General features: G+C 41.1%; 1 protein-coding gene across 1 annotated transcript in view; it reads left to right on the top strand.

Moving 5' to 3' along the window:
• Positions 1-626: 626 nt before the first annotated feature.
• Positions 627-27,778, top strand: part of cntn6 (contactin 6) — a 142,264-nt gene continuing 115,112 nt past the window's right edge. Inside the window, exon 1 of the mRNA XM_086291347.1 lies at positions 627-1,052. The gene's annotated coding sequence lies outside the window, so the exon portion shown is untranslated. The remainder of the gene's footprint in view (positions 1,053-27,778) is intronic.

The raw sequence follows: 27,778 nt of genomic DNA, 5'->3' as shown, positions 1-27,778 counted from the left end.
CTAAAAGTGAGTAAAAACAAATTGCAACTTTCCTGTTAATGAACTGAACACTAAAAAACAAACAAACAAACAAAACAAAAGCGTAGTCTATTAATTATTTATGATAGGCCATGGGTGTTTGATTTGCCAATAAGAAGAAGCTAAAAACGACAATACAGTCACAGTTCCCAAAACCATCCAGTGGGTCAGCGTGGCACCTCTGCATCCCAAGCAGGTGTGACGTAAACATGTCCCATTGTGGGAGGATTGTGTGCCATTTTTTTTTTAAGTGAAGACCCTCTCACCCACTTACCAAAAGCTCAGAGACCTGATACAAACTGATACAAACTGATACAAACTTGAAGTTTACTGTGTGATCTGCTCTGCTCTGGATCATTGAAGGGAGGAGGCCACATTGCCCTGCTGACACTGCCTAAAGGAAAAGCAGTACTGGATTTAAGTTCACCTGCTGACCAGAAACATGACCTCAAATAAATACATAAATAAATAAATAAATAATAAAAAATGCCAGCGTTGCTTGGTAACTGCTGGATGTTTAAATAGGTTCACAAGGTGAGGATATGTATCGTTTGTTTCGGCAGCCTAAATATGCATATTATTGTTATTATGGTTGGTTTTAACTAAGAAAATAGATGGAATAATAATGATAATGACTGATAATCACCCGCGTGATCCACGTGTTGACAGAGCCAGGCATGCGATAATATCACATAGCTAACTTGCACATTTCCTCTGATTCACTTTCCCGTTGTTGTTAAGGGCACTGCACACTGCAGAACAGAAGCACGCTGTCGTTTTGTTAGACCTGCTCCTAAATGAGATGCTTGTGATCAGAAGGAAACAGTTGGAAATAATTTGATACAACGGGGGAGTGGTCTGAATCTCACTGTCCGTTATTGGCGTGGTAAAAAGACAGACACACTTTGGAGTTCACTGCTGGGACGTCTGGCAGTTCTTTCATCCACAGTGCAGGCTGTGTGGCTCGGCGCTCTGCCCGATGCCCTCTCTGTCCTCTCTCCTCTGCTCACGCTCGTGTCTCCGCTCCTGAACAGGTAAGGGATCTGTCAAAGTTATTATGCCACTCAGCAGTGTGCGATCTTTGTGCTGTTCCCTGCGTATCCCGCCTGCACGTTGACTAAATCCTCTGCCTTTCCTTTACCGTGCGTTTGCGCAGTTACCGTGTAACGGTAGGTGAGGAGAAGGTGTGCTTTGCTATATCCTCTTTAAATATTTTTTGTAAGGAAAGTTAACAGTTAACAGTGTGTTCCGTGGATCTCTGCGCATTCCAGTGCGGGTGCAGCTCACTGTTAAAATGAGAGCGGTTTCAGCAGAACGCCGTGTGAAGGAGGCAGGTTCCCCGCTCCTCGTGGGCACCAAGATGCTCACGAGCAGTGGATGCATGCATGCAGGATTGGTGGCAGAGACAGAAGCAAAACGCGCTTTGCAAATTCCAACTATTTAGATCACCAGGTTCGAGCGCAAAATGCACCTGCCAGCGAGGTGTCAGACTGGAAACCGGGGCTTTCTCCGAGAAATACCGCTTTTCTCACTGAAAGCGACTGAATAGAGCCCAACTGTAGTAGCGGAGGTAATGCTTGAAAATGAGTTTTTTTTGCAAACAACTTGTTAATGAATGCTCCCAAAGCCTACACTTACCGTGAAATAATGGTGCGCACCTACAGTCAGTATGCGCTCCTCCTGCAGTTCCCTCAGTTTGGAAGAGCTGTAACCAAAATTTACCTCACCTCTGTCTTTAGACGTCTAAAGCCATTAATGCTGGCATTTGTGCTGTCATACAAGGATGTAGGAAACCCCCCCTCCCCAAGAAAAAAACAAACACACACACTCATACGCACACTTATTCACCCCTCTCCTCCCCAGGAAGGGCACTAAAGCATAATAAAAATGCCATTAGCCATTTTCATTCAGATGCAGCCCTCCCAAATTGTATTCAGTGATCACACTCCTCTGTCACTTAGTCCAGTGAAAATGATGATTAATAAGCCACTTTGCAGCTTAATTTCTTAGCACTGACTTAATAAACCTGCCACGTTCATGTAGCCCTACCGATTACTCTCAGGAGGGTCATCAGGAGAATACATATGGCCCCTTCATGTACTCATCACCACATAATGACAGAGGCAGGCACGGTTTGGCCACCAGGCTGCCCTCATCCAAAACACTGAGGCGACACTGCAGTACATAAAAAAACAAAATTATTTTGCCCTGAGTACAGAGGTGTAGTCTGCATGAAATACAACTGTCTAGATGCACGCTCCATCATCCAGGTAAGAAAATCCCAAAAAGTCTATTCTGTTCATCATCGGTCTCGACTGAAGAAGTCACTTTGATTAGTGACGAAATGTTTCTCCCACTGAAAAGGCTACGTCCAGCTGAACAGAATCAACTTTTTGGGAACTGGACATAAAGTTCAGTACTGCAAAAATATAAATGTATGCAATTTAGGGTCTAGGCAGCTCGAGGTATGTTTTTCTGTTGTTGTGGGAAATCCAAACATGATAATGAATCTTTTAACCTCCCATTAATTTACTCAAAAGGCATGAACACAGTAATAAATAATGTGAAAATACCGGTTTTAATAATGCGATTTTACATGAAGACTGATTAGAGATCGTTGCACACTGCACTTAAGTGGAGGAGAAAGGAAAGGCAAGTATCTTGTACACACTGTGGCGCTTCCTCACATTTCAAAGTATAAACCTTGTTTTTGGGGGGTTATCACCTCATGTTGTCTGGGCTCTCTGGGTTTTTGCTCAACAGCAGCAGTATGAAGAGGTAGGCAGTGCTGGCTGAAGGCTAATCTTCACAGGGGTGATAGAGATAACAGTGATGTATGGAGCGGATGAGGTGGTTTAACACCCAGAGCTGACTGTTGTCTAGCAGGGTCAGGTCTGTGATACTGGAATACTGCTTCAGCTCCTCTCGTGCCTGGGATTTGGCAGTCTTAATAGCTGCAGGTGGATGCAAGCAGAGGCCGCTTCGGTATTCAGAGCCTGCAGATGCCTTGATGAATGCTATGTTGCTGCTCAGGCATCTGTCAGTCGCTTCTGTTCTCCAAGTCAACTGCTTCCTTGGCCACAAGCCAGACAGGCAGCCAGTGCATACTGTGACATGGTTATGTTGCGTTTTACTGTTGAATTTCGCACTTAAAGGTAATGGCTTATTGCTAAAGGAGAAGCTACACTCTCAAACAACCACAACTCGACTGTTTTTTGAGTGTGAAGTAACTATGTGACCACCTTGTAAATATAAAATTTATGATCTTGCTTGTATAGTAAATGCTTCTGCACAGCGCAGGCATTTAAATTCACTCAGGCAAGCGCAGCGGTTATTAAATATAATGATTTTAAAGCTGCCCTCATCAATATTTTTATATCTACTATTTGTAAAATAGCAAAGCGGAATATGAACACTTTTTCTTGTAGAAAAATAATCAGCCAACATTCCATTCCCTACAGCTCTACAGAATGTTGCTAGCATACATTTTAACAGGTCAAATTAACAGTTAGCGAAAGGATTCTCTATATCACTGCTGTTGTTGAGTCATTGTCCTTAAAAATATCTGATAAAACTGCTTCATTAATGAAATGAAAGCGCTTTTTAGCATGTAGGTAGTTGCAGTAGCTGGTGGAGACCAAAATAGAGGTAGAGGAGAGCAATAATAATTGTGAAAGATGCTAATGCTAGCTTGAGCATCTCTATAATGCTAACTGCTCTCTTAGCTCGCAGGTTAATGTCATCAATATCCATGTTAGGAAGTGAAGAAATGTACACATTGCTTTTAGGTTGGCTTCCGTTCATGAAAGAGTATGTTTTTGATACAATTTATGTGTCAGTGTGGCAAATGCATGCTAAATACAATTTAAAACAGTCAATCTAATGTTTACCGCCATGTTCTACTAAACTCCTTACAAGTTTGAAACCAATCACAATTAATAATGATGTAACAAATCATTAATAACAACACTGTATTTTTAATACTATAATATTAAAATGATATATGTGTCCCTCGTGAATATTATGATGTGGTCATAATAATATATTATGACCCCAACAGTCAATGAACAATAATGTTGAAATCTCTAAATTACACAGTTTTTTTAAAATATGTGGAACTAAATTATAGGTTATCTATATGTCTCCTGACACTCATCAGTAATATAGAAACTATATGCAGCATTATTTATTGATAGTTAAAATTGGAATGTTACCTTAAATATAAATCGGTAGACTCTGCTAATGTATTGATTGTACTCTTTTATGAACAGTGCTATGTGCTAATATGTTGAAAAATCTATATCTTTATGCACATCATGTCTCCCTGAGTTTGTTGTTTGTAGCAACGCTGGTTTGATTTGCGTTACTATAGAAGGGAGGAGTGCACAGACAAATATGGATCATACCTGTGGGGCGTATAAGCCACGAGCTCTGGATTAGAAGTCATTTTTCTTCATTAAAAGTAACCTTTTGGTCAAGATAACAATGCTAATAAAAAGAAAACAAATGCCTGACGCAGTGTTGCTTTTTAATTTGATTGTTGTCAGTTGATTATTGTGATTATTGATTGGCTGGTGTCTATCAGGAGCACATTGTGCTGGTCATGCATCTAATGAATCAATTTCAAGGAATCTACCAGTTTAAAAGCTTAGAATTAAAACGTCAGAAGCAAGCAGTGAATGGGAAAGCCATTTAATAATGCAGAAGGGAAATGAACTGGTTGGTCAGAAGATCAGATAGTTTAAAATTCAGTGTGCTCTTTCTTTCTCTTTTTTACATGGCTAATTTTAGTTCTTGCAGACAGTAAGATGTTCTAAATTTAAAATATGTAATATTCAAGTCCAACTTTTGAGATACTTTGAGGAAGCCTTTTACCCATCCATCTAATTTCTTAACTGCTTAACCAGTTCAGGGACTGAAATAGGCTTAGTGTTTGTGGTCATCAACCACAGCAGTCAGAAGGGATTGAGGAGGAGGACATGTGGCGGGGGCTGTAGGAGACCAGGTAAGCAGGACAGAGTGATGACCTTCACTCTCTGATAGAAACTGACAGAAGCTTGATGGAGCCTGTGCAGCTGGAATCATGTTGAATTATTCCTGACATGAACCTGCAAGAAGCCTTAAAGCCACTGAGGTGCACTGTGTGTTGTAGCATTAGAATTAATGAAAGAAACCCCACCAACAGCTGTCCAAACAGTCCTGCCTTCAGTTGCTCGATACCAGAGTTTTACTTTCCAACTGTTGAGCCCAGAAGCTGCAGTGCTTGGCTAGCCTGCGCTTTACTGGAGCATCACAGTAAACCGCTCTCACCTTGGTTTGATTTGTTTTGATTTGTAGTTCGCTTTTCTCAGCAGAATTGTTACCTTTGCGTGATCTGCCTTTGTCTAATGCTCCCTGGCAGAAGAAGCATGGCTTATGAATAAATCAGAGACCTCACTTTCACTGCTTTGAAGGATAGCGAGTGAAATTACCATGTACTGTATGGCTGTACTATACAGCACTGGGAGGTACTTTTATCTTTTTCTTTTGCATCCTCTCCCGCTAAAAATAGCCCAAGTGCAGGAAAGTCTATATGGTGCATCTACGAACTTAAATACAATGTCATAAATAATTCCTGCTTCTGTTGTTGATTTCCACGACAATAGCTTTTACAATCAATTATTCATTTAGGCCTGGCTCTGCACTCATCAGTAATTGTATCAGGATTTTGCACACACACTTTAATATCTTGTCTCTTATGGAAAATGGCCATTTTTCGGACATCTCTATGAGTGCTCGCCCATGCAGATTTGAGTTTTACAATGATATCTGAGTCAGAAGATGTACGCCATCCCAGCGTGACCGAGGCAATATAAAAAGAGAACAGCTAAGCGCTCACAAAATAAATGTTATTCACAGTTTAAAGTAACACGTACTCAATATCTGCACAAACACCAGTGAAGTTTGGAAATTTGCAAACAGGCTTCTCAGTCGGACTCTGTGGTGTGGCTGAAAGATGATTGAGGATAATACCACGGAAGGAAGGCGGGAGCCGAGCTCAGTTTCCTCCAACAAATCCTCTGTTGTGCTGGTGTCACGAACGCATTAACGGCAGTGCATGTTTTCAAAAAACAGACTTTGCTTGAAGTCGAGCGAAAGCTGCACTGCGCCGATAGAAAGGCTGTAAGATGAAAGATGAACCCGTCACACAGACAGTTGAATAGCAAACTGCAAACTCTTAAATAGATGATATTCAGGTGGAATATCAGCTCATCATTGAAATGGGAAACCTAAAGCTTGTGGTTTTTTTAGACCACACAAAATTCTTTTCTTTAAATGCATGTTTTCTAAGTGAGGATTTTTGTGAGATTGGCAGCCAGTTGGTCAGATGAAGCATTGACTTGCATAAAGTGCTAGTTTATCCTGACTAAGAACACATTATTGAGCAGTGTATGGATCTTACTATCTGTAATAGGAAACTTCTGTGATAGGAGTCTGTGTTTTATCCCTCGCCTTTACAGCGCTTTCCTCCCAATATATGCAGCTAATAGTTACCCATGCAGAATGTGATTTTAGTCATGTATGCAGAAGCAAACACCTCAAAGCAGCTCGATATTATATTTTATTTTTTTACCCCATGTATGTGAGCACTGAGAAGCCCACTGCATTAAGCAGCGGTGTCACTTCCCTTCACAGTCCACCCTAACTGCAGCCACGAGCACTACACTTTTTTTTTAACTCTCAGAAAAGGGGATTTAGCAGAAGTAATTTTCTGTGCCTGCAGGTACCATCTAAACAAATGCACCCCCATAGAGCTAATTAGTGGACTTCAAGGTAATTATGTGTACCTTTTCAAGCACCGAAATGGTATATATGCAGAATGTTCCCGAGCAGCAAAAGCACAGTTGAACTGTGGAGTATCAGGAGATGTCTGTATTCATGCAATACAAAAACAAACAAACAGACAAAGTATAAATTTCCCTCCTTTTTTGCTGTTTTCATAGGTTTTTAAATAAATAAATAATATTTGTCTTCTGGTTGACCCTTGTCACCTAGAAGATTTTGGTGCCTTTTTTTAATAGACTTTGTTCTCCTGGTGTCTGGTGGATTTTTCTCTGTTTCCCACAAAAACATAAATGTTGGTTAAGTGGTTAATCTAAGCAGGCTGTAGGTGTAGATGTGAGATAGATAGAGTTTCAAGTGGACATTGACACAGTTAGCCTGCTTCAACTGTATAAACAAACACCGGTCGCGGCAGATGGCCCCGCCCCTCCCTGAGCCTGATTCTGTCGGAGGTTTCTTCCTGTTAAAAGGGAATTTTTCCTTCCCACTGTCGTGCTTGCTCATAGGGACTCATATGATTGTTGGGTTTTTCTCTGTATGTGTTACTGTAGGGTCTACCTTACAATATAAAGCGCCTTGAGGTGACTGTTGTTGTGATTTGGTGCTGTATAAATAAAATTGAATTAAATTGAATAAAAACACATAAAATAAATGAATGGCTACTTAATTTTTAGGATAATTCCAACGTTTTTTTATAACATTTAATGATATACAAAATTACCACCAGAAGTTCAAGACCTGCTGCTGTGAAGTACAAACCACAAGGGTATAAAGTACATATTATTAGAAGTACAATCTTTTTCCCTTGGAAGTTCCTGTCCCACTGAGAAGCCGCTGTGCCCCTAAAGGTACAATGAGGTACTTTATTATCAGTTGCGTCGGCTGCAGAATCATGCTGGTTAGTGTTTTCCAGTATCCAACTTTGCTGTGCACTTGCAAAAGTGGAGGACAGTCCTCTTGTCCTTGTGCTGTATATATCTAAAGTACAGTACATTGCATCCTGTGTCACTACCTGCTATGTTGCATCCTGTGAACTTCCCATCGCTCCTTCTTATTCACATCAGCTAGGATAAGTTAGCAGAAATGATTTTCCTCCTGGCACCTCCATCCATCAAATCATGTCTGGAGCCTTATCTGATATTGACGAACTATACGTGTGTGTATGTGTGTGATGTTCTATGAATCCATGTGCTTTTTGATGCTTGATGCAACCCCCTTTTTTTTTTATTAATATACATGTATTCAGCGCTCAGCCAATGCTTCAATGGATAATGCTGCTTCTGATCAAGTTTGACAATCGCTAAATGATTGTGATCGCTTTTGACAATCAGCTTTTCTTTGTGCACCGCTCGTGATGGAGAGCTATTAATCTAATAAGTAACCATGCGTCGAGGTAGATATGGGTGGCATGCACAGAGTGGCTGCTCTGTGTGCATTTGCGTGCTATTTTTGCAACTGGGTTAATTCATATAACCTTTAGGTAATGCAGTCTTGTGCAGTGGTAACATTACATTAGCGCCAAATATAATGTCAGAACCCCACTCAGCGCAGCTCTACGAGAAGAATGTAATTGAGAGAGCCCACTGGGAGTTTGATGGGAAGATTGAGAATCTCATAATGATATCTATATCTACTGTACAGCAAGCTTTTTCCCCCACAAATGGTCCAGTAATACGCCTTTAAACGCAGTGAATGCAAAGCCTAGCTTCAGAGAGAAGCCAAAACCTCTTTACAGATGTGTTGCACATGCTCTATCACTCCCATGCTTCTCTATCATGCCTGTTTGAGCACGTATGTAAGACCACACGGAGCACTGGGAAAAATGAATGAAAGCAGAGAGAATCTAATGAGAGCTTTCTTGCGATTAAGCAGAATTTCCAACACCCCTCTCTTGTAATCTACAGAGTAGCATAAATGTTGAACCTTGGCAGCCTGCAGCGTGATTAATGCACTGCACACTAAATGGATTTGCAATGAACTGATCATGTGATGAGCCGCTTACACTTTCAATAAACCGGCACCTCGACAGCCGTGTGGCTCTTCCTGGTCTTTTATGGGAGAATTTGCATGTCGAATAGGCACGATGGGCTCATTCACGTGACGTGACCGGGATGAGTCGCACGTCACAAATAGAGGTCTCAGCTTTTAGAACATTTGGTATACACTCCCCCCTCCTCTCCCATCTGCAGCAGGTCACCTGGTCAAAGGCCTGTTTGCTCGCTGTTGGGTGTCTGTCCCGGCAGCCTGGCTGTGTTGATTTTTGTCTCCTGCGGCTCTGTCACTCACCTGGCCCTGTGACCTGCTCCATTTCCCCCCTGAGTTACCCGGGCAGCAGTCCCAGCCCGAGCTTTGCTCTCAGCGTGGCTCCTCAAGACATATTTCCAAGACAACTCATATCCTGTGTGCAGTGAAAAATAGCTTCTGACATCTGTGATTATTCTAAACCTTTAAACTCTTTTTCTGTGACACTTACTGAGGTGTGATAGATTAAGCTTTATCTTCGTGGCCAGCTTGCAACCTCCTTTTTTCTTATTGTTTATGTTTCTGCCCTGAAAAAAGAAAGCCTCCACTAGCAGGAATTCATCAATGCGCTTTATCCTAATAACGGGGCAACATAAAAACTAGGCTGCGAGGTCTAATGGATAAAGTCCGTGGCCATCCTTCAACCCCACCTCTCATTGCGCATTGTGATTTCATAACCCACAGGAATGTTCGTAGACTTTTGTCTCTGAGTAAAATTGTGTTACCTGAAATAGCCACTTTCTCTTAATAGAAAACATGTCCTGAAGATACCGGGGTATAACTGTGTATCTACAGGGCTGACATACCTTTATCAACAAATATAGATCTTCACCAGGCCAAACTGCACCTCGGCTTGTACAGTTTGCGGTTGTATTTAATCCTCAAGTGAATAAGCACCCAAAATGGAAAGATCATAATACCTCTTATAGGTATGCGCTTGCTGGGTTCGACCTGTTTGGCTGTGATTGGATTAAGCGTGAGCTCCCTGCCAGGTGCTGTCGTCGGTGAGGTCGGATGACGGTGCGCTGTGTCTTTGATGAGTGAAGCCGGAGCCCACCGTGGTGGTGGAGGATGGATGGCCTCAAAGTGCAAGGTTCAGGAGAAATGTACCCACTGTGCCGTTTGGGGATAGCGAGGAGATGATTCATTTTCAGCATCACTTCACCCAGGATGATCTCATTACTTTGTGTGAGTGGACATTCCCGGCGATGAGAACTCGGCAGGTCCACAGAGTCTCCACGCTGAGAGGCGTGTCGTATCAGGCGTTGCACAGCACTCTGCTGCTGTTTGGATATTGATTATAAAATGCAATGGGAGGATAAAGTGACCACAGATTTATTCATGTCGCTCCTTCAGATGATTTTGTTCAGACTAAATTGGATACTTTTGATAGCTTTCCTGCTCCAGAATCAAAAAATATATAAGAACTTTGCATCTCTTGTTTTTTTTCCAAGAGCATTTTGGCTGAGATTACTCATAACCAATTTCATAAATATAAAAGAGATGCTATTCACAATCTATTCACTGAGACACACCTGTGCTTGCTCTGGAATTTCAATTGTATTGCAGACAGTGGTGACAGCTGCTTTGTTTTCAGAGAGCTTATTATTTATTACTCAGATTGTTTACATGCATATTTAACAGGTGCTTAATGCGTTATTTTGATCAACAATACAAGATAGAGATGATTGTCGGTTTGACCTCAGCGTTTTTTCCTCCTTCACAGTTATTACAAGAGGAGACAACATATGTTGTTTGTAATTATATAAATTGAAGATTAAATACCAATCAGCAAATTTGGAGCCATCAGTTCTCGAGGCTTTGAACGTAGTAGTTTGAAGTAGCTTATCACACCTTCTCGGTGCACTAATTAAAATGAAGCACAACTTCACGTCTGAGCGGCACAGTGGAGCTCCTCGTACTTTAGTGACAGGCAGTGTAGCACAGATCTCACTGAGCTTTGATCAAGCGTAAGATTAAACACATGTTGTGTAGAAGTTTAATGATAAACACAGACACTGTAGTCTGAAAGGAAATTGCAGTTCGGTGAAGGATGCCGAGTTAGGTGAGGAAAAAGCAGAACTGAAGTATGCTATCATCAGTGTTTCCTGCAGATTTATAGTCTTCTTTTTGTGCGTGTTATTGTGGAGCTCTAATCAGCTGCCTCTGAACCAGTCTTGATATCGTGGATGGACTCCAACTGCAGCAAGTAGTCTTTGTTCTGCTCCGCAGCCTTGTTGAGTACAGCGTAGTGGCACACGAACCAGTTCTGAACCTGCTGTGGGTTCTGGTCACGGTGACTGTCCAGCTCACAAAACAGAACCAGGACTGCTGTTGGCAGCAGCAGGCTAAGACGTTGGAGCCAGCAGACTGAAGCAGCTGAATGATATCAAAGACAACCGCAACAAGCAGACAGCCAGCCAAGCCAGCTGGGACACACAGAAAAGGATGCTGGTTAGTAGCGACTGTTTTTTCAAAATAAGAGCATGGAGACTGTCTATCAGAATATTATTTGTCCATAAAGATGTAGAAATGCTGAAATGAGTCATCAGGGTAGTCCACACTAGTAAAGTCATTGGCCCACACTTCAACATAAGTGTCACAGTGGGGTACGCCAATGTGTTGTGAACAAGACCCAGAAGCAGATGCAGAGAGAGGAGTTGCAGTTTTTTTTGATGGTTTCATTTTTCAGCTACGGCCATATAATTTTGAATAAACTCCAGACATATTTGTTTAAATAAAAGGCTACATTTTTGTGGTCAAAATTATTATCGCTGTATATCACAGCTACCAAGCGCCAAATAGCAGCACTTAGGACTGCCTCCAGCAACCTTCAGTTCCCAGTCTTATAAACGTCTTCTCCCAACGCATTTCTCACATAGAGATAATGGTGTTTCAGCACCGCCTGTGTGCCTTCACGATATGGGTTTAGGTGCAGTATTGCGTGCAGGACACACATGTTTTGGCAGTGCTCAGAACTCAGCACGGTGGAAAGGGTGGGAAGTCGTTAGAAAAATCAGTAATTAGAGCCATTCATTTTTATAAATAACTTCTAGGTAACAAATTCAATACAAATTCAGCCTACTTCTACAGCCAAGGCGCATTAAGTTAATATTACAGTCTGCACACCACCTGGAATGACTTTTAGCAGAACGCATGTGATAAGTGTGGCCAGCGCTAACAAGATCAAATTTCCTCATTAGTTTTGGTTTTACTGAGAAATCCCAAAGAACAGATGCCAGTCAGCTAAGTGATGAGCCTCATAAGCTGAAACCTGACCACTCTTTTTTCTGCTTCAGGAACAGAAATATCTCTTTCTGGAGTTTTGTGTGCAGCGTTAGTGCACTGGCTTTATTGTGTTTCCTGCTGCTCAGTGGTCATACCGTGAAGCTTTAGTTCCGTTTGAATATTAATTTGCTAATTTAACATTGTTCAGCTTTTGGCTGTTTACCATACGCTCTCCTATTTTTGAATACATTGCATTTCATAGGTTTAATTGTCAGTGTGCACTTACTGTACATTGTGCCTGTTCTTGTATAGTGTTGTTTTGCTTATGTAAAACTCACCGCATACATTCCAGGACTGTAAGCCCTAAAACATTCTTGGGGTCGCTGCAACATCTCTGATCTGGTTCAATAGACTCGTCCTGAATTAATGAGAGAGGGTGATTGTAAACCTATCCACTAATTCACAGGATGATTTAATGAAAAATCTCCTCTTCAGTTCATAATCATAATCATCTTCATCAGAAAGCTGGTTCATATTAGTTGTTAGTTAGTTTTACTCCATTGTCTTCTCTCAGAATCGAAATCAATCCAGCTGTTATATGAGACTAAAGACTAATATTGTTTATGTTTGATGTCAAATTGACCCCAGGAATCAAACGTCTGCCATTTAATTTAGATAAATTAGTAAAACAAAATAATATTAGTATTATTATAGTAGCAGATACTTAATATGCAAAAATAGCTAAAGTTGATCAAACATGATAAGTTAAACTAACTTAAATGAAAGAAAATGATAGATAAACTTAAGCTTTTTTAATTAGTAGGGCTGTTTTAAAAAATTAACTTTACATTATTTCATTTAAGTACTTTATTGATTTACATAGCACTTTTCACAGGATAAAAACCACAAAGTGATTCACAACAATATAAAACAGATGAACATAAAACAGCACAATCAAACAGCACAAATCTAGTTAAAAGCCAATTTAAATAAATGAGTCAAATGAGCATTTGAGTTTACAGTGTGTAGACACATACATGCATCTGAAAAAAAGGTTTGTGTAATATAACACTTTAAATTAAATTGAGTTAGCAAGTGAAAGGTTTGTTTTTGACGTGCATCACTGTGGCATTAGTGCAAAGTTGGAGATTTCTGTGAATGAGAGAAACTCTTAAAACAAACAGTTATGAAAGTGACGGGTTTTTTTTGCCTTTGTGACACAGCTTCATATTTTTTAGCATTATATGCCAAGCCTGAGTGATTATTACAATTTGATCTGAGGTCAAGCGAGAATAGGGATTTAAATGACCTTGTAGATTAGACCAGGCAGATGGTGAAGTGAATCAAAATACACCGGGTCAGAACATTTTTTGACCTCAGCCACATGGTGCAGTGTGTACTCTGACGCAGGAATAATGTGTGAAAAGACAGCAAATTTGAATTCATGATAGAAACATGCACTGCACTCAGTAAGAGCGTAATGAAAATGTCACGTTATAAAAACAAGTGTCATCTGTACAAGAGTCTCACATTGAAGACAGCTATGCATCTTTTTATGCATTTAATAAACATCCTTGACACTGAAAACCCCATCTTTACTGCGTGTTATTCCATAACTGCTGTCTCATTTCATAAATTTATTTGCTTGGTATAGTGCGGTGGGAGCAAACTGAGCAGAGGCAGAAAGTCTCAGTCAGCTCTTGTTGGGGGGGTTGGAGCAGTTGAGTAGCTGAAGGATGTTGACTTTGTCAAAGTTGACCTTAATGCATGTAAGGCTTGATAGGGATGACATGCTCTCTGCTGACATCACCTTTGATGTCTTTAAAGTGGCATGAACTAGAAGGTGAGACTCAGCAGCTGCCATGCTGATTGTGTTTAGGTAAGCCTGTGCTTCCTTAAAGGAACACTTTACTGTGTTGTGTCCTTGGTCTTCTGGTGGTACTATCAAGGTTTATCAGTGAATACCCTCACATGTCATGACAAAAGCACACGTGGACATAGCAGTTATGATGAAAAGATCCACTGGCAAATTCTAATGAACTCTAATGAAAAGTGTTGTTCATAGTTACACCTGCTTCAACGTAAGGCATTAGAATGACAAGCGTGTTCCTGTTGTACCTTTTAACCACAGGACACATGGTTTAGATAAAATATAAAACGGACAAGATTTAAGATTCATATTGACAGTGTTGGGTGTAATGCGTTACTAAGTAAAGCGTTAATGTAATTAAATTACTTTTCCACTGAAAAAGTAGAGTAACTAAATACTGTTCATTTTTAGGTATTTTAATTACAGTTACTTACAATGTACTTGCGTTACATTGTAAAATAATTAAACTCGCTGAATATCATTATTTAATTTCAATAATTTGTCTTCTAAACGTAGAAGTAAACTCTGCCCGCCAGGTGCACGTCATTTCACGCCAGTTTGCTGCATAGTCGTATTCTAAAGCGGAAGATGTCGGCTGTTTTTTGAAATGGACATATTCCCGTCTCTTCACTTTTCTGAAACAAGCAGAGAAGAACATTACAGTAATATGTAAACTATGTCCTGGGGAGAAGAAACTATCGGCTGCTGTTAATAGCACGAGTAATCTACTGAAGCGCTTGACACGAGAGCATAGACAAACACTTCTGAGTGATTCTTGTTCATCATCCATGGAGAACACCGTGGCAACTCCTGCTAAGCAGGCAAAACGTGATTTTACGTCAGCAGCACAGAAAGCATCTGAAGGTGAGCTTAAAAAATGATTGCAGGCCACATTGTGGAAGAGATGCTACCGCTGCGTACTGTAGAGTCTCCGTCTTTAAAAAAATGTATTTATTATTTAACGAGTTTAATTTCTATTGTTTGTCCATTCAAGCTTTATAGGGATTTTAAAAAGTATTTACTTAAATTACTTATTGAGTAATTAAGTTACTTTTCTGACACAGTAATTAGATAAGCATTTTAAATACAATATTGACTAAGTAATTAGTAATTAGTAATTAATTACTTTTTTAACACTGCATATTGAGTATAAGAAAAATATAAAAAGGACTAAAAACAGTAAAAGCAAAAAAGGAGACAAACATGAACTTTCAAGTTTAATCCCACCAAAGACAAATGTATTTGTTACCTTGACAAAAATTATCTACATATTTTCTCCATATTTTTTTTAATATATTTTATATTTTTATATTTTTTTATCTGTAGAATTTTGAAAAACAGGATTTCAGGTTTCCAGGATTCAGCCAAAATTCAAAATATTAAAAAAGTGAGAACAAATGCAAATATTTTACATGTGCTTAAATAAATGGCCTCTAAAGGTTGCTCAAAGGATTGCAGCTTGCTCCCACAAGCTTGTCTACAACAAATGATTTATTTATAATATTATTGGATTCCTGTTGCTGTGAATGTGATTCTCTACTTACAAAGGTTTGAGGAAGCTTGGAAGTTAAGAGGACAGAAGTAGTTCATGATTATAAAATATTTCCTGATTGACACTGGCTCGTCTTATCAACCTGCAGAGACAGTAAAAGCTGCTTATTATACTGACAGTCGTGTTTGCTCAGCTACGTGTTCTAAATTGGTTCGTATTTGCAGTCTTAAACTTGCAGACTGAGGACAACATATGCTGGTTTCAGTTGAATGCATTTGTATTTAGTCTGGTGAAATCCTTTTCATCTGAGCACTGGAATTGGCAGAGGTTGCAATGCTAATAATGCTACCTGTCATACTGTAGCAAATTGTTTCTTTGTTTTGTGCTTGTGCTGCTCACAGTCTGAAGTTTGTCCAGTGCTAAACCAATAAAGTCACTCAGCAGCGTACATCTGTCATATATGAAACTTCTGTAGAGTACTTTTGCGTATGCATCGATTGTAGGTCATCTTGTTCTTCTAGTTTGGACAAAACAAATTCTGATATATTGATATATTCTGTATTTCCTCAAGAGAGTATATCTGTTAAGGAAATATAGAAAGCACAGATGAGATTGCAGAAGTCCACTTCAGATTTGAATATGCACATGCTGAACTTTATATGCCAGATGGCACGAGATGGGATGATATCAAATGAGAAATTGTTGAACTGGGTAAGCTCTCCCACGATGTGACCACATTTCCGTAAACTGCGATCAGTACAGCATATTGAGATTAAAAATAAATCTACCAAACATGTTAGAAAGCCAAGCCGATGAAGTTGATCATCCCAGTGTTTTCAATGTGCCTCGCTTTATGCATGCTTCCAGGAGAGACCACAATATAGTTTCACATTATCTCAAAAGTCTCAAATCTTCATTTAGAATTGCTCCGAGGTCCCGTAAATCTGGTAGCTCCTGGTCGTGTAATTTCTAGATACTGATGCTTTCCCCTCACTGTTATCAAATAGACTATTATGGTTCAATTCCAAGAAATTATTCAAAATGTGAAATCAGGAGCAATCAACCAAACATTTGTCGAAGAAAAATGATCATTTGGCTGCTTTGCCGGCTGTAGTAACTGCAGTGTAACATCAACCATACTGATATCATCATTCAAAAACTCTGTTGACTGAATGGGCTGTTAGAGATTTCCCATAGATTTAATACACGGCTGAAAAAAATGAAGTGCACTAGAGCGGCAAGAATGAGACAACCCTCAGGCTGAGGGCCTGATGTCCTTCAATGGGCCCACCCTGGACCCTGACTGGCATTTGCCGTAAAATATCAGAATTGGCAAGACCACCACTGGCTGTCTTGTGCTTTTCACAGATTAGAGCAGTTTCACTCTGAGCACATGTGACAGATGTAAAAGGATTTGGAGAAACTGTGGAAGGCTGCACAAACCTCTACATCTAGACAACAGCACCCTGACTGCCATTAGTTATCAGGATGAAATCCTTGAACCCAGTGTCAGACCCTACTCTGATGCTGTGGGTCCTGGGTTCTTCCTGGTGCATGACGATGCCCAGCCTCGTATGACGATGCAGGCAGCTTGATGAAGGAAGGATGAAGGACTTGATATCACTGACTGGCCCCCACACTCACCTCACCAATCCAATAGAACTCCTCTAGGACATTATGTTTCAGTGTATCCGATGCCACCATGTTGCACCTCAGACTGTACAGGAGCTTAGCGATGACCTGATCCAGATCTGGGAGGAAATTCCCCAGGACACCATGCAGGACACCATCCATTGTCTCATTAGGAGCATAGCCCAATGTTGTCAGGCATGAATACAATCAGGGGGGACCACTGTGTGTCATTTTGAGTTGCTGTACTGAAATTTCACTGAAATGGACTAGCCTGCTGCACCATTTTTCACTTAGATTCTTGGAGTATAATTTCCATCAAACAATGATGCATTCTTTTGTTCCTAACGTATTACCCATGCATGATTTTTCACATTGAAATTTGAAGTGTTGGTTTAAGTTTTTGGAGCAGTGTATTGTAGTTCGAGGTCTTCTTGGCAAATGTGCAATGCTGTAAATTTATCAATATAACTTAACTTCTTATGGATAGTTTGGGGTTTAAAGTTGCTATAAGTTAGGTTGTGTTTATACATCTTCATGCAAGTTACCATACAAATGTGGCTCTAGACACAGTACAATCCCATGTTTTGTTTTATTCTGAGTATTTCAGTCCAAGGTTTTTCCTTTTGCTCAGTTTTTCATTTTAATCATGGTGGTGTGACCAACCAGCATGGAAAGTGCAACAAAAAAGCTGAAACAAACATGCCAGCAGAACAACAACATATAGTGAAAGTGAGAGCGGCTGCATCTCCATCTGTGGTATCAATTTAGCCTTTTCCAATAAACTTGTGATGGACTAGAATAACACCTGTAGCCAGAAACAGAGACTATCTACAACATCAAAATAGTTGAAATATCTAAGAATTAGCAAACACAGAGAACCCAAAATATCATGGTTGAAACCTAAACTAAATATCTTTAGTTTTCATTGACAGATAGTGGAGATAGTACTGTGAATATCATGTAACCATTAGTTTTACTCCTTCCATTTGTGTGTGTGTAAAAAAAACCCCCCAAAACAATCAATAACCAAAAGACTCTTCTTTTTACACCAGAGAAGAAAGAGTTTAGAGGGATTTTCCAGAAAAAAACAATCTGGTGATTGTGATGTGATATTAAAATGGACATGGACACATGAGGTTCAGTATGTTTTTCCTTAAAAACCCATCAGGAGACATTACTGGAATACTTCCTGACCACCTACCATTTGGTTCACATTTAAGACCGCATGACTATAGTGTATTCTCCGTGTGTCGGAATAAAGAACTGGTATAATTCAGAGTGTTTTTCTCTCCTTGCTATGTGATGTGATTGGTGTTTGGTGGTCTTAATTCCGCTCATACTTCCAATATAATTTTATGCTTTTAGGCAACATCTCCTGTTCTTATCGTGTTGTTTTGTTTTTGTTTTCTCTGTAAAACAATTAAAGCCTTCCAAAAACAGCAGAATGTTTTAGATCAAAATGATCTCTTATTGGCTGAGATGTCGTGATGCTGAATTCCAGTCCAGTTGGCCAGGCAGACCGCCTGTAACCCTTTCTGTTGTGATCTAGGCTTAGACGGCACCCAGACGTCTCCCCCTCCTGAGCTCTGGGCACAAACAGACGGCGAGTTTGAGCCGTGATAGCAGAAGCAACTTTGAGTGGTAGCCTATCAGGGAGAGGCTGACTGCAGGAGCTGGATGGGATTTGAAGACCTGGCCCTCCATTAATCATATTCAAATCAGCATCCCACTGAATGCCTCCCCTAAGCCTCTCACTTCTCACTCAAGCTTATCTTAATATGGACAGATGAAGCCACAGCCTTGTTTGTCATTTTTATGGTCATTGTAATCATACTTCCATCACTCATTATTGCTGATGTCAAAATTCTCGATGGCCTGAAGACGTGTCGTCAGTTTGTTTACAAGCAGTTCATCAAACTTAACAGGCAGCAACGTGACTTTTAAATGTGGGACTATAATTGTTGTTTCTTATTCTGAGTCGTTTGTACTGTCAAATTATCTAAATTAATAAAAAGAAATGAGAGGCTTTAGTTTACTAACAAGTCCAAGTGAAGCTTTGCTGTTAGGTTTTCCTCACACGCTGATCTGGATGCAGTGCCGTAGATCTATCTCAAATGTACAGCTGGCCAAAGGACTCTTATTTCTGGTGAGAGCTTAGTGAGATCTATGCATGTTTAGAAAGATAAGAATTTCATTATACTCTCAAGGACCATAAATGTTGAATGGGAATTTGTCTCCAACGGTTTGTCTCTGTCTGCATCTCAATGATATTCAGGACAACACAGAGATTTAAAAGAGGTGTTTTCCTCCTGCGTCCGTTCCAACAATTGTTCTGAATGAAAAATAATATTCAGAACACCACTGCAGATCATATTCAACCTTCACTGCTTTGAAGAACAAATCCTGTACAGACAGATAGCTCTAACAAAGCAACTTTGTTTGCATGCATGTAATCTATAGTCTTAATGGAGCATGACGAAGTCAAGTCTGAACCCATTAGCGGCTATAATCCGCCACTGTTCGCTGATAAATCTGTCTGTTGTTAGTTCACAGAATCGTCTGCACTTTTATTTATTTATTTATTTTGGATAATGTACAATAAGATGCATTATATCCTTTTATTGTGCATGAATATGATGCAGTCGTATTGCTTCATACTCAATTATGTTCGTATGCAAGCAATAATATAATTAGTTTTTTCTTTCCCTCTGTGTATCATTGTCATTTGGTTAAGCTGTTTATGTTTGTTGCAGAAATTCTAATTGGTATAATATTCCCATTTTCATGCAATGCTTCATGCCGTAATTACTGACAGAACACGTGAACTCTTTCTCACCTTGCATGCTCGAAGAGCGGTCTGTAAACCGTCTTCTGCCACTGTGCTTTTGCAATTTCACTCCCGCCTTTTGATGTTATTGTTACAAGTCAGACTGTGTGTTAAAAGTAGATTACTCTGCAGAATTTGGCAATGCGCTAAATGTCCACCGGGCAAATTTGATGAATTCGGAGACCTTTAATGAGTAGGCCCTTGGATTGTGGCTATTTCACCACTCTTTAAGCCGCACCAAGCAACTCCACCCTCCCATGTTTCTTAAGCAGCCTGGACAAACAGCAAAAGGGAATAAAATGCAAATTTCAGGAAGCTGAAATCCTATAAGATGTTGTCAGAAAACTGCACACGGCACACTTATTTTCTCAGGCTGCTCTGCGATGCCTTACAGCAAAGAGAAGCAAAAGATGTTAATGAGTCCATGCAGCTTTCTCTGGACAAAGTGTTACTCCAGAACACGGGTGCTGCTAGCGTGCAGTGTTGTTTCTATGGCAGGTTTTCACTTACTTTCTTTGGGGGAAGAATCCATGTGCTTGCCCTCTGTGAACAAGATAAAGCTGTGCGTGAGTTGCTCTACCACGTATAGCCATTCTATATCTTTTTCAGCACCTTGCCCTTCCTCTCCTTCCACCGTCTACCTTGCTCTGATTGACAAAGCAGAATGTTGAAGGATTTGTCAGGTGACACATTTTTGTGAAAGAAAATTGTGGGTTTCCAGTGAAAACAATCTGAATGAAGGAGATCCTCAGTTAAACACTAACTCCAGGATTGCCATTACACAACTAGGAGCAGAATGGAGGATGAGTAACTTACCAGTAAACACAAACAGTCCCCTCCTGCAAGCAACATAGAAAAAAAGTCTAAAAATACAGTACAGTGTAGCATTTTAAAATGAAGGATTTTTTTCCACATGCTTTTAACCACACATTAAATATCAATATTTACGGAAACCTGGGTTAAAAAACGTAAAAATTTTTTGCAGGTGTTACACCCCGGCCTAGGCAACCGGGGTGCAACGCAGAAAAATAAAAAAAAGGAAAATAAAAATAATCCCAAAACGAGATTTAAAGCAAAACACCACATTTATTTACATCACCAAACACCAGACGTCAAACTATTTACAACGAGGGGGAGATCGCGACCATGACACACTGAAACACAAGGCTTAAATACATAGAAGGGCAATCAGGGAATGGACAACAGGAGGGAAACACAGCTGGGGCAAATTAGACCTGACGAGACAGGGAAACGTAAACTGAAAACACTAAGATAACACAGACTTTCAAAGTAAAGCAGGAAACACATGACAGTCACGCAAAAACAAAACACTGACAACACCGAAACGTAACATTTCCCCCCACCCAAAAATCAAACATGTAACCCCAAGTGAAATGTTTGATCAAACAAACGAAGGCTGAAACGAAGGCAGACGAAGCTGATGGAGGCTGGAGCGGTCCCACTGACCCTCCAGCAGACGACGAAGGCTGGAGCGGTCCCACTGACCCTCCAGCAGACGACGAAGGCTGGAGCGGTCCCTCGGACCCTCCAGCGAAGGCGGATGAAGGCTGGAGCGGTCCCACGGACCCTCCAGCGACGACAAAGGCTGGGGCGGTCCCACGGACCCTCCCCCCAGCGAAGGCGGATGAAGGCAGACGAAGCTGATGGAGGCTGGAGCGGTCCTCGGACCCTCCAGCAGACGACGAAGGCTGGTGCGGTCCCTCGGACCCTCCAGCAGAGGCGGATGAAGGCTGGAGCGGTCCCTCGGACGCTCCAGCGAAGGCGGATGAGCAGCTCACTAGCTGCACACACGGACACGCAGCCCACCAGCTGCACACACGGACACGCAGCCCACCAGCTGCACACACGGACACGCAGCCCACCAGCTGCACACACGGACACGCAGCCCACCAGCTGCAGAAGGCTGGAGCGGTCCCTCGGATCCTCCAGCGAAGACAGACGGAGACTGAAGCGGTCCTCGGACCCTCCAGCGAAGACAGAAGGCCGAAGCTGTCCCTCCTTCGGACCCTCCAGCGATCCCGGACGAGCCCCCATATGTTACACCCCGGCCTAGGCAACCGGGGTGCAACGCAGAAAAATAAAAAAAAAGGAAAATAAAAATAATCCCAAAACGAGATTTAAAGCAAAACACCACATTTATTTACATCACCAAACACCAGACGTCAAACTATTTACAACGAGGGGGAGATCGCGACCATGACACACTGAAACACAAGGCTTAAATACATAGAAGGAGCAATCAGGGAATGGACAACAGGAGGGAAACACAGCTGGGGCAAATTAGAACTGACGAGACAGGGAAAAATGTAAACTAAACACACTAAAATAACACAGACTTTCAAAGTAAAGCAGGAAATACATAACAGTCACGCAAAAACAAAACACTGACAACACCGAAACGTAACATTTCCCCCCACCCAAAAATCAAACATGTAACCCCAAGTGAAATGTTTGATTCAGACAAACGAAGGCTGAAACGAAGGCAGACGAAGCTGATGGAGGCTGGAGCGGTCCCACTGACCCTCCAGCAGACGACGAAGGCTGGAGCGGTCCCACGGACCCTCCAGCGAAGGCGGATGAAGGCTGGAGCGGTCCCACGGACCCTCCAGCGACGACAAAGGCTGGGGCGGTCCCACGGACCCTCCCCCCAGCGAAGGCGGATGAAGGCAGACGAAGCTGATGGAGGCTGGAGCGGTCCCACGGACCCTCCAGCAGACGACGAAGGCTGGTGCGGTCCCCCGGACCCTCCAGCAGAGGCGGATGAAGGCTGGAGCGGTCCCTCGGACGCTCCAGCGAAGGCGGATGAGCAGCCCACCAGCTGCACACACGGACACGCAGCCCACCAGCTGCACACACGGACCCGCAGCCCACCAGCTGCACACACGGACACGCAGCCCACCAGCTGCACACACGGACACGCAGCCCACCAGCTGCACACACGGACACGCAGCCCACCAGCTGCAGAAGGCTGGAGCGGTCCCTCGGATCCTCCAGCGAAGGCGGATGAAGGCTGAAGCGGTCCTCGGACCCTCCAGCGAAGACAGAAGGCCGAAGCTGTCCCTCCTTCGGACCCTCCAGCAATCCCGGACGAGCCCCCATATGTTACACCCCGGCCTAGGCAACCGGGGTGCAACGCAGAAAAATAAAAAAAAGGAAAATAAAAATAATCCCAAAACGAGATTTAAAGCAAAACACCACATTTATTTACATCACCAAACACCAGACGTCAAACTATTTACAACGAGGGGGAGATCGCGACCATGACACACTGAAACACAAGGCTTAAATACATAGAAGGGCAATCAGGGAATGGACAACAGGAGGGAAACACAGCTGGGGCAAATTAGACCTGACGAGACAGGGAAACGTAAACTGAAAACACTAAGATAACACAGACTTTCAAAGTAAAGCAGGAAACACATGACAGTCACGCAAAAACAAAACACTGACAACACCGAAACGTAACATTTCCCCCCACCCAAAAATCAAACATGTAACCCCAAGTGAAATGTTTGATCAAACAAACGAAGGCTGAAACGAAGGCAGACGAAGCTGATGGAGGCTGGAGCGGTCCCACTGACCCTCCAGCAGACGACGAAGGCTGGAGCGGTCCCTCGGACCCTCCAGCGAAGGCGGATGAAGGCTGGAGCGGTCCCACGGACCCTCCAGCGAAGGCGGATGAAGGCTGGAGCGGTCCCTCGGATCCTCCAGCGAAGGCGGATGAAGGCTGAAGCGGTCCTCGGACCCTCCAGCGAAGACAGAAGGCCGAAGCTGTCCCTCCTTCGGACCCTCCAGGTATCCCGGACGAGCCCCCATATGTTACACCCCGGCCTAGGCAACCGGGGTGCAACGCAGAAAAATAAAAAAAAGGAAAATAAAAATAATCCCAAAACGAGATTTAAAGCAAAACACCACATTTATTTACATCACCAAACACCAGACGTCAAACTATTTACAACGAGGGGGAGATCGCGACCATGACACACTGAAACACAAGGCTTAAATACATAGAAGGGCAATCAGGGAATGGACAACAGGAGGGAAACACAGCTGGGGCAAATTAGACCTGACGAGACAGGGAAACGTAAACTGAAAACACTAAGATAACACAGACTTTCAAAGTAAAGCAGGAAACACATGACAGTCACGCAAAAACAAAACACTGACAACACCGAAACGTAACACAGGGTTGGAAACATAAGATTATTATTCCAACTCTCTGGTCATCTGTCACAGCAGGCATAAGATTGGAATTTGTCACAGATGTTGAAGATATTAGGTGAAGATCTGTGCATTTCAAGTGCATATTCAAAAGGGCTCTTCAAAAGTATTTTTAATTAGACAGGGCCTATCCTTGCACATGATTTCTTCTCTGGTATCATTCAAACCTAATTCCAAGTCTTACTATAATCATTGGTCCTACAGTTATGTGATGTAGCTTTGGGGCAGATCTAAAACCTGAAGAACACTTGCAGAGGACGGTGACTCAATGGGAAATAAATAAAACATGTTTGAACAAGGTTGGTGGTTTGAACCCCAGCTCCTTCAGTCTGCATGCTGAGATGTCCCTTAACAAGAAACACCAACATCTGTGATATAGTGTTGACATGTCATCCCCTTTTAAGTTAATATAGCAAACAGATGCTTTTACAGAGCGATCCATTAATTATGGAGCAAATATTTTACACAAACCCAAACTTCCACTCAGTTGTGTTTTTGGTTTCAGCTAACTCTGCAACAAGGTAAAGTAGGGCTGCTCAATTAATCGAATTTTAATCACGATTACGATCTGGGCTTTCAACGATCATTAAAAATGACTGAGCCGATTATTAGCCCCTCCCTCATTTATCCGCGACACCTTAAAGGCCGGTCCGTGAAAATATTGTCGGGCATAAACCGGTCCGTGGCGCAAAAAAGGTTGGAGACCGCTGATTAAGAGGACCCGAGGGAAGCTCGGAAAGCTAAGCAGAAGTTATTTGGAGAGTGACTGCCGTTGGTTGAAAAGAGAGTTTAAAAAAAAAACTTCAGTGGTGTTGCACACTATTTTATATTATTTTTTTAAAGTCATTGTTAACCCTTTAAAGCCGGTCAGAGCAGCACGCTCCGTTTTGGGTAACTATTTTTAAATCCCTGTAGAACCTGAACCGTGTAAGCTAGCGCAATAATTTGTTTTGCATATGAAACCGGAGGAGTTGTACTTACATCTGATGCCATCAGCTTGTCCTCGGTCACGGTTTCGTTCCACATATAGCTTTGCAAAAATTGCATAAAAAGCGCTTGCAGGAACAAAAACATAATATTCCAGAAACACGCTTTGCCGTTCCTATCAGCTGTTCGTAACACTTCCCACAGTGAAATGATGCACCTGCTGTTTTCTTTGCAAATTTGCATCATAGGATTGTTTTTTGTTTTTCCTGCAATATATAAAAATTGCTGTATCTCCAAAATAAAACTATGAAGACACTCAAAATAAATTTCCTGTTGTTGTAAACTATTTTTTGCAACTTTATTGTATTTAAAGTTTTGAGGGATAAACCTCTTAAATTTCTCCAAGTAGAAATGTATGTAAACAAAACAAAAGCGATTTTCAATTTTTTTTGTAGTTTATTGCACTTTTTTGCAATTAATGTAGTTACTATGGACTTAATGCATACATATTAGTAAAATATGGGCTATAACAGTTGTATAGCAACTTGAAATGCTCCCACAAATGGCACTACAGCATGTAAAAAAAATAATATAAGCTCTGGTGGACTTGGTTCTATAGTAGGTCTTAAAGGGTTAAATAAATATCGTCAAATAATCGTGATCTCAATTTCAGTGAAAATAATCGTGATTATCATTTTTGCCATAATCGAGCAGCTCTAAGGTAAAGTGGAGGAAAACAAGCAGAACTGCATATCCAGTCACTATAGTTAAAATAGGACTGTTATTTCATTTGTTTGGTGATGGATTATTCACACAGTGGAACTGTTGTCAGTGAATCTGGGATCAGAAGTGGGATTGTAAAGTGGCTTGCATGGTGTTTTTGACTACTACTACTAATAATACTTTTGGCTTCTTATTTAAATCTTATTTAATCTATACATCTGTTTAAAACTTTTTACCTTCATTATGCTACTGATGTTTTAGACGAGACCTAGATTTTGCTTGCATTTTATTACCTATGACTAAATCAGCAAAATAAGAAAGCCTGCCTCACTGATCGCCCCAGATCACTGTCAAACAGCGACCAATTCATACAACACCTCTGTGTTGTTTTGCCAGACACACAATGCAGAGCAGCTGTGTCACTTTAGGACATCTACTAGGTGATGGGTCTAACACTGCAGGGTGGGTAACCTTTTCAAAAGGCTACAGGGTACATAACCTTTTGAAACATTTAAACATTCATGTGGTGGCCATTAACTGTGATGCATGTTAAATACTCCTGGGCTGAGAGAGGGTATCTGAGACTATTTGTAGCCGCTGGACAGCCTTTAATAATTAATTTTCAGAATAGCCCCAGAAATCCCTCAATGCATATTCAGTTTGAAATGAGAAACCTCTGAACACAAATCTAATTTACTCCATAAGTTCACAATCCTGCACAACAAATTAAGCTTTGATTTGAAGTGCAACAAAGAGTAAACCAAATATCTTGAACTGTGATTGTGGTATTGATTAGTATTGCGTGGATATTGTGAGTTTTAAATCTCGAAGGTTCTGTCATAAAACCGCGTAGTCAGTTATTTGGTGTACAAATTACGGATCAGCTCAAAGGAGCTGTTACCTTGGCTTTCATCTTACGTGACAACTTAAAGATGTCAAGGGTTACAAGGTCGCTTTTTAAACAAGCTGGCTCAGAGAAAAGGTTACTGACAATCCAGTGCTATCAAATCAAATTACAGGTCTGGACTAGCAATGGACTTATAAACAATCTGTGTCTCTTTTTAAAAACACTCACACGCTGTGTTGAAAGAACAGGATAATTGCCAGGGGAGGCTATATCCACTGATTGCTCAAAAAAAGGTTTCTTTGTTTTTTTCATCTCTGTATATCTTCTTTAACATATTGTCTAAAATTATGTTGTGTATATATATATATATATATATATATATATATATATATATATATATCTACAGAAAGCTTGTTTTTCAAGTGAAGACAGACCTAGCCAGTGCACTCCATATAGCTTTTTTTTCAGGGTAGTAAAGTTTTGAAGTCCTCCAGTGAGATTAGTGTTCAATGCTGAAAGCACTATTAAAGAAGAAAAATAGTCCCTAAACAGTATTTCCTTTTTTTAATTGTAGACTTTGTATATCTGTGATTTCACCTCATAAACTGCATACTCTATTTTATTAAAAAACAAACAAAAAAATGACAGCTTGAAAGCATAACAAAATTCTTGGTGCACATCATAACGTGATCAAACAAGTACAAGCCTAAGACAATAAAAGTAAAAAAAACATTGGTCTGCAGTATGTTAAATTAGCTTGCACAGGGACAATTTGTGTTCCCAGATTATCAAATTATATTCAGGATCGATGCCAGTGGGAGAATTTTAATTTTTTTCATATTTGTGCTGATGTGCTAATGAGGCAAATATGACAAGAAAAAAATAAAATAATACCACACAGACCATTTCTCTGTGGTACGAGTCGCCTCACATGATAAAAAAAACCAACAACAACAGATCTCTGTGGAGAGTTTTTATACAACAAAGGTTTCAACTAAAGAGATTGGAATGTGGATTTTATCAGTCCGAATTAATTAAAATTATGAAGACTCCACCATAAGCGGGTTGTAGTTTTTCATGATTGCCACTGCTTAAATATGAGAGATTTCAATTCTTTGCAATACTTTC

Source organism: Aulonocara sp. 'chitande type north' Nkhata Bay, linkage group LG5, assembly GCF_057382095.1.
Source record: "Aulonocara sp. 'chitande type north' Nkhata Bay isolate Kocher_YH1m ecotype deep benthic linkage group LG5, A_spYH_male_GT1.1, whole genome shotgun sequence".
In the NCBI taxonomy this organism is placed as follows: Eukaryota; Metazoa; Chordata; class Actinopteri; order Cichliformes; family Cichlidae; genus Aulonocara; species Aulonocara sp. 'chitande type north' Nkhata Bay.
The sequence above is the reverse complement of the archived record's forward strand: the minus strand, read 5'-3'. Positions and strand labels throughout refer to the sequence as shown.